This window comes from Anopheles stephensi, chromosome 3, assembly GCF_013141755.1.
Source record: "Anopheles stephensi strain Indian chromosome 3, UCI_ANSTEP_V1.0, whole genome shotgun sequence".
Lineage (NCBI taxonomy): Eukaryota > Metazoa > Arthropoda > Insecta > Diptera > Culicidae > Anopheles > Anopheles stephensi.
Genome location: NC_050203.1, coordinates 51,579,663 through 51,591,893, shown reverse-complemented (window position 1 = coordinate 51,591,893; position 12,231 = coordinate 51,579,663).

Below are 12,231 nucleotides of genomic sequence, written 5' to 3'. Positions count from 1 at the left end.
TTGGATCCTCTATACCCCGCGCAAGATGCTTCAGTACTTCAACAAGCTAGTTGCCCCTGACTGGACGATGTACTCTACCTGTTCATGAAAGCTCCACTATTCACAAGTGAACGCTCAAAGGTCCCTGACACACCGTGCACATCTCGACGCACTAAATACAGGCCATTTGTGACCCACCAAAATAGGAATTTCACTAATGAAGTTGGTCAACTCGGCTGTGGATTGGAAGTCACACACGTTTTCGCGTGTCTTCGGCTTAAAAAAGGTAGCTGCACCAGACGGGAGAATACAAACGGCAGCTGCAGCGAGGTTGTTGGAGGGAATAAACATAAATGCTGAATAATTCTGGTGTAATCCGAAGCCGCAGTAAAAAGTGGTTTGTAGCGTCTTTTGCGCCAAGTATTTTATTTAAAGATAATATGTTATAGCATTATCAGTAACTTTGGAGCAGCTATTCTTCTGCTTTTTCCTTGGCACTATACAACCTTGAAAAGCCCCTGCCTTCCATTTCTGGCTTTCTGTGACTTGATTTATAAATGGTCAACATAAAACATGAAACTGCGTTTGAACCATTTTTCTTACTAACAGCTGTAGTTCTGAGTTAAAGACTCGAAAATCTAGAAGCTGAAAATCTACTTCTTACTGTAAATAAGCGATAAGATTTGATCAAAAAGCATTAAGTCTTTGAAAGAGAGCTGATGCTAGAACACAAGAAGTCAGATCTTCCATACATATGTAGACGAATGCCCTGGACAAGTTCGACACTGTTATGCAGTTTCCTCAGACGAAGTCTTCCGTATCTGAGTAGATGATAATCTGACTGACATGTTTCTTCGAACTTATTCTTCCAAAGATTAGCGCTTCTTTGATAAAAGAGTTCTAAAGCAGTCTTCACCAGCGACCAACATTTTTCTGATGTATTCTCAATCGAAGGATCGATACCGAGAATCGAACAACCGACCACTAAGGCATGGTAAAGACTGAAATCGCGTGAACTTCGATTTTTTCCGAAGCCGTTCAAGATACGGTTGCACTATTTTTGTGGAATGACTTATTCAAACTTATTAACCATGAAATTATCTACGGAAGTTAAATTTTCTTCAAGGCTCATTATGCTTCTGGCATTTTTTTTATTCATTAAGAACGGCCTGGCCGTATTGCCTTCTGGCATTTTTATATTACTAAAAATCCACTGCAGTTCAATGCAGGCAGAACTATTTGTTCCCTTTTTCATACCACCCAGAACCACCTCGTAGAACAATAAAACAGCAAAAAAACAATAATAAAACATTTCAGTAAGCGACCAGTAAAAAACGCACAGTCTTCCGGACCACAGAGTTCCGTATTAATAGCAAACCGATTGTTTCTGCCGTTTGGCACATTATCGTTGCCCGTGGTCTTTTCCACGTTTCCTAGTTTTTGGGGCGCGGGTCTATGTACGCAAACAAAACGCGCCTTTTAAAGATGTGGCCAGCCAGCCAGCCAGCCAGCCAGCCAGGTCCAACGGTTGTGGTGCAAACAATTCGTAGCATTGCGCAAAAGGGGTCACCTATCGGAAACAAACACCCAACCGCACACAATGGATTTTTCCACCGGTGTGCCCGCTGGGAATCGGTAGCACCCGGGTCGAAAGAAAAACCGCGAAAATGCAATGCAACCACCAAAGGGGAAGCATCTGCACAGTGCACAATGACTTACTGCGGCCGGTTGGATCGGTGGCATTGTTCATTTTCGCTGCTGCTGTGGAAAGTATGGTGGATTAATTAACTGCGTTTTCCCGCTCGCAAGGGCGCTCTTTGATGTGGTCTTCTGTTCTGATCGATAGTTTTGACGATCGGAAAAGGCTTTGGGCAAACGGAAAGGAGACGAAAACCCAATGTTCGATTGTGTATTTTTATAGAAGTTGAGTTTTTTTTATTGTTTGTTATTGACTGCCAATGCTGGAAAACAATCGCTTTCCGGCGAGTGGTGAACGCGTCGGGAGAATGTTTAATTAATTGACAAAATATTGGCAAGCACTTCAGCTGGCAGGGTTGACTGTTGGCGCGATTAAGGCGCACTTGAAAGGTGCTTTGATGATTGCACTGGGAAGAAATAGTAAAAAGAGGTGCAAACATAAAGTTGAAGCATTAAGAGTTAAGATTTTTGTTAGATGAAGTCTATCCTGGTTATAAGACGTTATAGTTTGCTAAGACATGTCTAAATGTCATAGTGTTGTTCCATTGAACCCCATTTATTAAGGCAAAGCTCTATTGCTCAACGATTCGTTCACTGCTGGAATACATCAACATTTTGAGGTAGTCTAACGCAACTAGGCATCAGACGCTAGAGACTATTCAGGATAAATTAACACGATTTGCGCTTCGATCCTGCAATCGTAGTTTGGAATACCGGACCAGGTGTATGCTGCTAGCTCTGTCTTCTTTAGGGGAGCGAATCTCGCAATCCAGACTGTCCTTCAATGCGGGAATCCTTGGCCGTCAAGGATCGTCTTCCCCAAACTCTTCTCGGCAATCAACTTGTATATCTCGGTCAGATACTTCGTTTCCGGGCAATGCTAGCCGTTATCTAGCGTGGAATATCAATCGGCTCCAATGACAAGTTTCTTCAGAACCGTGTCTTCAATGCCGTCAGCGATGTTTCTGAGCCGGAGATTTAGACAGCAGATCGATAGTGATGTCGTTTATGCGTCTATGCGTTTATGTGTAGTACGATATTTCAAGGACTCACTCGTTCATCAATCGATGAATGCACATTAAACATTAAAGAATTATTGGCAAAGCTCAGTTGGTAATTGGCAACACAGGTTGTAAGATGTTAGTTAAAAACGGCAAATATAGCAAGAACAATAAACCGTAAATGATTTGTCTAATATCTATGGACCTGAGTTCTATTCATAGCGAAGATCTTTACTACCGGTAGTTTGAGAGGACATCACATCCAAGACTTGATTAAATATACCAGAGTATAAAACTCCTTTTCCAAATTTAATGTTTTTCGTCTGTTGTGTTCGTGGTAGCGAGACAATATCTGCATCAAATGTGTGTTGTTGTCTGTTATGTTGAACACTATAAGAAGTAGATCCTTACGCTTATATGCTGTCATCTACTCCGTCAAGGTCTACTACTAGGTCTACTAATTCATTCTATGATAATAGTCATTTATCGACCGAGCTCACCCGGGATAAGGTGCCCTTTCACGATTTGGAGAAATGTCTCCAAACCATCGTGAATTGTATTATTTTTTAATTTAGTTTTAAGGAATACGGCCACCCCTTTTTTATCAATAAAAAATAGTCATTCATCCTTACAAATCCCTTGATTCATTCAAGATAATCACGCTTATCAAATATTTTCCAGGCAAATATTTCCTAATGTTGGCACTAATGTCACTATTGCCATGAGGTGATTTTAATGAATTTAAGAATTATAACTGAAAAAGAAATTTATACAAACCGCAAAGATAGATAGATATATAGTACTCGCAGTTAATCTATCCAACTATGTGGTAAGTTGCCTGGTAAGCCTTCACGAGTCCGGCGAGACCTAGCAGGTCGTAGAAGGCAAGTAGAAGATTGACAACAAATCTTGCCAAATGCTTCTCGAATATCTTTCCTCTACATTCCTCTATCGTGTGTAATGTTTATCACAAACGATATCGTATTTAACATTAACAAACACCATTCATCCCCCTTCAAACCGGCCTTTATCAACGGATGTCAACCAGACATGCAGCTACCACAACATCAATAATCACAGCACAATCCTGGTGTGTCTGGAGTCTCCATATCTTCCACTGGCCTGACACGTCGAACCAAAAACCGTCCGTCTAAGGTCGACCGATCGTTTCAAGTGGCGGGGAAAAGTGAGAGTGTTTATGGCTGCCCGGTGAAGCGTATCATCTTTGAAAGCAAACCACCACAAAACACGCACCGATCCCCGGGTGCACCGGTATGGTGCGGGCAAAGCGTAAATAAACAGCAACACCGTCAGCAAAACTGTCAACGGCCCCGGGAAAGAAGGATGTATCGATTTACGCTGTACGAAGTTTACGGGATGAAGTGACAAGCTGGAACAATTTCACTAAGCATCTACTTCCGCACTGCCTCAATATGCCGCTGCTGTGGGTTGGTGCTGCTTGGTAGCAATGCTTCGCTAGGTACGTTTTGACAGAAGCGTGATAAGTAACATAAGGCAGCTTAAAGTATCCGCACACTGTTGGAACATTATCGATAATTAGTTGTGTTGCAGCCGGGTGATTAGTTGGGTTTTGCTTTAAACCGATCACATTTATATAAAGAGAAATTTGTGCTCTAATAAAGATGTTTGAATTTTTGTGCCTAAATTTATTATTTTAACTTTTAAACTTGTTTATACACTGGTCACGTGAATAGAGCCATTCCGCTGGAGAAATAGAATCCTGCTCTTTGAAGGAGATGACTAGATCATAAGGTTTCCCTCAAAAAAGCCACATCCATAGAGGGTATAAATTTTGTAAATGTCTCTCTCACCGTCTCTCTCTCTATCTCTTTTCGCTTCCCTATTCTTTGCCAGATCACCGGAAGTCACTCGAGAGTTGCACTTCTCTTCCGTGGGCTCTCTTATCTCTTAGGTATCAGCAAAAAAGTGTCCTCATGTTTTTCCTTTTTCCTTTTTCCTCCGATGCTGCTAGATGCAGCTCCATCGATGACACTTTGTGGCATGGCAAGCATGAGCGCACCCTACAACAGCTACAAAAAAAAAAACAACAACAACCACAGAAAACTTCCACAAAACGCTTCCCGTCGTACGCGCACGTGCTTCGATTGGATAGAATTTACATTGTTAAGCACGAACTGCACCAGCAGTTTTCAAAGCATAGTTTTCCCGATTGGTTTGGTGGAAAACACACACACACATCGCCCCATGGAGTGCCCACGGTAGTGAGTGGGCTTACCGGCGAAAGACAACAAAAAATGGAACGAAACCTTGCCGTTTTTGGATGGCGGACAGAGTGACAACCTCACCGAGAAGTCACTGACTCGCTACTTCACGTCGTTTGAAAGAGGTTTGGATTGAAACATGCTTCCAACAAACAACGAATTCTCCGATCGTTCGGAGGGTTTTGGGTGGTAAAATGATGCTGGCGAATGGACGGGACAAAAACAACCGATTCTGAACCACTTCCGAATATCCGCTGATGCTGATCCGAAAGGGGAGAGCGGGGGAAAAACAAGCGGGAAAACTCGCCACCGATTCGAACCAAATATTGATCTTCTCATCTTCAGCAGACGATTTGTCTGGGGATGGCTGCGCTTTGTTTGTAGCACAAGTATGTTCGTGATGCACTTCAAAACCCCGGAAAAACCCGGAATTCCCGGAAGGCAAGATCAAACGAAGCATGCTGGTGTGTGTTGTGTGTGTGTACGTCTGGGTCTGCTTCACATGCGATGAAATCAATCCACCTCGTTCACCTGCTGTCACGCGGAATAAACACGATTAATAAGCCATCTTGAAAGGGCCGCCTTTACATCACAAACACGCCAGCTAGCAGGACCACCGTCACGGGAAAATGCACTGCCCCGACGCACAGACGCACGCGATTGTTGTTTGTTTAACCTTCAACATGCCACTCGATTTCCTGGAATAAAAAGCAACTCCCGATCGGTGGGTAAATTAGATTGGAAGAAAAACATTCCAGCCTGAGCCGGTGGATCAATCCTGTCAACGGCTTAGTTGTGGCCTCTCGCGGGCCAGCATCTCGGTAAAGTGGCCAGCATCCAGATCAAGACCAGATCCCATGGAGGCAATTTGTTTGATTGGAATGTTAAAATAAATCATTTGTAACTGGCACTAGCCGACCCAAGGATGGAACACTTCTACTTCGGTGTGTGTGTGTGTGTTCCGGGGAAGTAGGTGTGTATTTCAAAATCGGAATCGGAACAACAAATAAAAATATCGGCGAACTGAAGGAAACTTCGAACACGTTTCCTGCACCGTTTAATGTTTGTTTAAAAGGGCAGCAAACACTAAACTGAGCCTTGTATTGCCGACCTGCTCCATTGATGAGGATGAGGACTGATGATGATGTTGCTGTTGAGTGTTAACTGTCGATCGGGAGCTTTTTTAATCGGGGCAGATAAAGAGAGACCTTGGGCAGATGATTTATAATTCCCAAGCGAACGAAAGGCAGCAATGTAAATATTGAGCCTTTTTTCGGAGAATATCTAAGATGTGTGAGGAACGATACGTAGAGGGAAGATTGGCTCGATGATATTGAACGGGTGTATTGAGGGGCCGATTTGCATGGAATTTATGTGTAACTGGTATGGAATTTATATTGCACGAAACATGAGTTGACTGACTAATCCCAGAGTGTGAAAAATTCTGTACACGTTATCAAGGTTACATATCGTCCATAACTATGTCTAATAATATCTATAATTACCTTCTTTGGCTCTAGCTCTTCACCTTCGAAAGGTCTCAGTCTGCCATTTCTGGCTCTCTTTGACATGATTTTACCTATAGCCGAATAGTTAGTCCTGCGTATGGAAAGGCAGTATTGATGAGATTTTATTTCGGTCCTGCTATGTGAAGACTATCGACCACAGAACCTCCCCATTGATGGGGTATAATAAGTTTACAACAAATATTTTTTTATTCATAAAGAACGGCCTGGTCGTATTGCTTACAAAAAATATGATTGACTATGAAAATTATTCATAAATATTCCGAATAATTTCAGTAATTCGGGATGATTTCTTTGAAAATTTTGTCTTGACTGATTTGATATTATAAGTTCCAAACAAGGAAACTCTATGTCTTAAAGCAAATTTCTTAATTATTGTCATAGTGTTGGAACACAACCCTGACAAAGTCGGACTGAGCTCTCGTTGAGTAGGGGCTCTCGAGGAGCAATTCTTAGGTTGTTCCCTGAAAAAGTGGCTATCCAAACCATCGCCAAAGGAACTCCAAGGGTTGTTAAATTTGATCAATCAAAAAACTGTTTCTTTTGATTATAAACTATATAAATTATACTAAAAAATATTGCTTCATCAACATGGAGAACTAAAACTTCTCGCCCATCGTCTTCTTACGAGGCTCTTCAACCTCGAGTGGTTTTGGCCTCTCGAAAATTCTTCATCTGAATAATGACTTCAAGACCTAAAATATTATTTTTCATTAGTTTCATACAGTTCATGAGTAAATAATTACCCAATCATTAAATATTAAAAGGGAAAAATTCTTCAAAAAAATAAATACGAAATTTTTCCTACTGTCCAATTCAGTCCAGTAATTGTTTACTCAGAACTATTTTTTTAATATATCTATCTGATCGCAACTGGGAACAACTTATTACAGATTTGATTTGTTTCTATCCCATCTTTCCATTAATCCTGGCTGGATTTTTGATCCTGGTTGAGACTGTTAGGGCTGTAAACTAGTTGACTATGCTTTAATCAGGCTTAGAGAGATTATCATCAGAGGCAAAGGGTAAGCGAATAAAAGAATTAATAGTTAAAAGTTTCTAAAAATAAGGCATTCTGTGCAGATGACAATTATAATAAATTATATAAACTGATAAGTAAATAGTTGGGGCGGCGATAACAGCGCCGGTCTTCACACGGCAGGACCGGAATTCAAATACCATCCATACCACCTCCCCGTACGTAGGGCTGACTGGGTTGCTACGGGTAAAACTAAGTCACAGAAAATCAGAAACGGCAGGCCAAGACCTCTCGAGGTTGTAGTACCAATAAAGAAGAAGAAGATAAGTAAATACAGCATTTTCTTTTGACTTGCATGTGCTTTTGCACATATTAAAGTTGTTTCTCATATTTTCATAAGTTAGCTGAACATTTATTTCAATTTTATGATATTTTTCAATCATTTGACAAATTTTTGACTAGAAAATTCACTTGTATGATAGAGTTTAAGGCATTGCCAGTTTAAGACAACAAACTGTTTATTATCAACAATGAGCAAAAAAGGAACGTCTCCTTGTTTTACTACTTATTGTACGTAAGTCGTGGATATACATTATGCATCATCCAACATCAAAAATGAGTGTGAAGCTGTCAATATTAACGACAATTAAAACTTAACGCAGCCCAGAAACAGAATATTTCATAGTTTCATTAAAACTTACCGCCTGTTTGTTTCGCCTTGTACCACTGACAAACGCTGTAAAGTTGCCATCATTAACTGATGTAACTGTAACTTGCAGCACACCCCACCATAAACGAGGCCCAAAATAACGCTCAAAACGCGTTTGTCGATGGCACATTTGAGGCATTTGTCCAGTAACAAATAGACCTAAACGATGTGATCACACATTTTGTCTTGCGCAATATACACCAGAAGGGAAGCAAACAAGCCATAAGAAATGGATTTTCTTTAACCGTCCGAGAAAGCAGTTACTAATTTTAACGATTTTCTTGCGAGTCGGTTAGCGCCAGCGGATGGAAAACATGAGTAAAGCATCATAACTTAGGATGGATAGAAAAAATAATGATTCTCATGTAGAATTTATCGGCCGGACACGGTTTAGAACGGCGCATTGACATGTTAACGGCAACCATCAAGACAGTGTGCTCCAATTAAATTTGTTAGGCAGACGAAGACGAAGGGCTCACATTAATTGAGCCATTAGCACGACGCTGGAAACGGATTCACCGACTATAGTTGATACAGCTTATTTGACCGTATTTTTTGTTGTTGTTTCGTACACCGTGTGAGTAAGGTGTGAGATAACTTTATCGTTTTCGTACTCGATCCGCAAGTACCGCATCGGGAAGGGTTTTCTTTTTGCCTCCCGTAAAGCAGCATATTAACTTCCATTAATGAGTGTAATAAAATTGTTTTACTAGCGACAAAGGAGAACAAGGGCGGAACAAACATCGCGCGGCCGATGGATTTTACGAGATTTTAACGAGCCAAAACGAGGAAACCTTTCCTTTGATGGTAGCGATTCCTGAGCCTGAAAGGGTTTGATGGGACGGCGCCAAAAAGTGCTGCGGCGCGATCTTAAACTCGTGTGAAAATCGATGCTCACCTTACGCTTTTGGTGGAAGATCGTAAAATAGTTTCAAACGCTGAGCCGTGCCCTGTTGGGCTGACGGGAATAAGTCGGCTTTGATAACTGCAACTAGCAGAAGGTGATGACGGTACAGGGAACATCGACACCGGGCTGAAGCAGATGGAAGTTCTGTTCGTTGTACTGCACCCGATCAACCGCTGTTAACGTATCGACTACGGCCCGCAAGGACTTCATTAAGTTGGTCGTTTGCCTTTCTTCCGAACCGAAAGTGTCCCGTGGGGTGAACTCAAAGCAACATCATTAACCATCGTACCCGCTCGTTTGTAGTGGTGGACTTTAGCTTTCCACTTCTTGAAGGCCGTTCTTTGATGTCCTTGTATGTGCTTCGAACTTCATGGAAGAGAATAGAAACGTCAAATAAAGCCCCGACACAACACAAACAACCAAACGTCAAACAATCGTACAGTGCGTACATCGCATGTCATGTGCCTGCTACTATCGTAGCTACTACGATCGATCCGACCCCGCTCACCAAGCTCACCAGTACGAACTGATCAACGCAACGGGAATGCTCCCGGTGTCGATACCATTGCTGCCATGCTGCATTCATGCAAACTCCACGGGACGGACGGGCTGGCCGGACGAAAAGAAAACCTGCTGGAAAGCTGCATGCCTCCTGCCAGCACCGGCTAGCCAGAATACCGAACCCGGCTGCCAATCGGCATTCGACAACAATCGAATGCAGGCGTCCCGATGAGCGGTACCTTAATTCCAGCTAAATTAAGTATTCAACTCACCCTCAAATCGACGTGCAAATGAACATGGGCTTGCAGCAAACCGACAAACGAACAAACACACCATTACACAAAAGGATGTCGATAGGAGGAAAGAAGGCAAAAAGGACAACTACCGCGTGGTAGAAGGACTCGTGGAACAAAACAGGGATGCAGTTGTTCCAACGCTCTAATGTCCCAATCATTATTTGTATGCGCCTGTTTCACAATAGGAGAAAAAAGATATTGGCGAAGAGCAAAAACCAACAATCCCGGGAATTCAGCCAACAGAAAAAAAAAACGGACACGTACACCACACGCCCGCCACCATTCCGCACGAGGGTGCGCATTATTGATTGTTCCTTAACGATTGTTTAAACGACTGTATATGGCCGGATGATTTGTTTCCCGAATGTCAGCAAATTTCGCCTTCCCGGTTGGACAACACACGTGCGCTGCTGTTCAGTGTTTTTTTTGTCGTGTTCGATTTGTGGTACATAATTGTGTCGGCTTGATTTCTAGTTTCTGCAGGGCAGGATGCTTTTACGCCCGGTGGAAAGGATAAACGGTTTCGTTTTTGGCGTAAATTAAGCCGTTGTTCTCGGAGGTGTGTCTATTATTTGTTGTTCGTTTGGCAAAGGACGGCACCAAACAGAGAGCTGAACTTGAAAGAAGGTTGTTATGCATCATGTGGTGACAGAGTACGGGAGAACGAGCTCAATGATGTTTGCAGGTGTTGAGCTTGTTCGTTTGCAGTGTTGCAAGCTGTCACCAAACTTTGGCTTGTTGCATCTGCATAGAGAAAGGACAAGTAAAGAAAAAAATTGACAGATCATTGAGCCTCCAGCTTTGTTGTCAGAATTTCAGGATCAAGCACATTACAGAATCAGAGGAACTCGACGACGAAGACGGCATGTCTGAAAGCTGATCCATCTCGAAGCAGCTTCCTTTCTACTTTCTTGGCCTTACGACCTCTTGGGTCATGCGTGCCATTTGTGGCTTACTCTACCACCGGGCTGCCCTTGAAGCAGCTATAACTACCAAAGAGTTGATTCAAAGAGTAGATTCAAGTATTTTCTACTTTGATTTGGAGATTTGGGCAATCTTCACACGGCAGGACCGGAGATCAAAGACCATACAGTATCAGGCAAAGTTAGTCATGAAAACCAGTGATGTAGGGTTGAGACCCCTTGAAGTTGTAGAGCAAAACAAGAAGAGCTGTACGGCCACATACACATTACCTTCTAGTGCCAGCCAGACCAGTTGAGATATCGAGATACACTCGCTACTTGGCAAATAAATAATAAAACTGTAGCTGTTTTTCCTGACATGAAAATGACGTTTTGGAGAATGTTTCTTCTTCTTTCTTGGCACTGCTACATCCTCGAGAGGTCTCTGCCTGCCATTTCTGGCTTTTTGTGACTTAATTTTACGATAACGAGTATCTATGATTTCAGAGCTATTTAGAAGATATTACTCTTTATCTTCGATAAACAGATATCTAGTGCTGTGGCAAACACTCTTGGAGATCCACGAGGAAGTTGGGTCCATTTTATTTTTAATTTAGATAAACTATATGAAAGGCGTCTAACAGCGTAGTGGCCTGTATTTATCTGCTGACGACACGGTGGTTAGAGGTGGCATCATCGTCCGAACTTATTTTATGATGGACGGGTTCCGATCCATAGGTGCTGCCAGCTCGATTCCCAAAGAGTTTCCTGGAAAAAAATGTGACGCCGACCCGGTGTATTAAGTTTGAGAAAAATTCCAGTACACAGGTTTAGGACGATCAATAGAGTTGAATTCGACTATGACTTGGAATCGTTGCTAAACTCGATGAACCATTGGGTTGGAGCTAATTGATATGCACTTTTGAACCTCACAGGAGTAGTGAAAATACCCTAATAGCTCCAAACCACTAGGCGCACGACTTCGACTAAGAAGGTACCGGTCTATCCCCCCCATTACTTTTCACCATGAAACGACAAATGATTCCAATAATCATCTAATTAATTCACATCACTTTCGGGTGCTACTGGGTTCCATTATCATAACAACATCTTACTGACCTCAATTGCTGCAAGATGCCTCTTTGTTTGGGGAGTGTTCATTAAACAGCCCGGAAGAATCTTTTTTCCCACACACAACAAGTGTCTCCCGGTTCTTAATCATTACATCCCGCTAGGGGATAATCCTCCAAGCAGCAGCAAGCGGGTCACAGTTAACTTTATTTGACATCTACCGACACAAACCCCGCGCTTTGCACACTTGTAGTGTTTACTTCTGGAAAGAAGTCATACATGAGATGCACAAATTAAGATTCTCACTGAAAGATAGCGTACAGAGAAGGGTTCCTTACGCCGGGAGCTTGCTGTACTCAAGTACTCAATGAACAGAAATTAAGCAAAAGGGTACAAACAAATTACGCTTCTCACTCGCT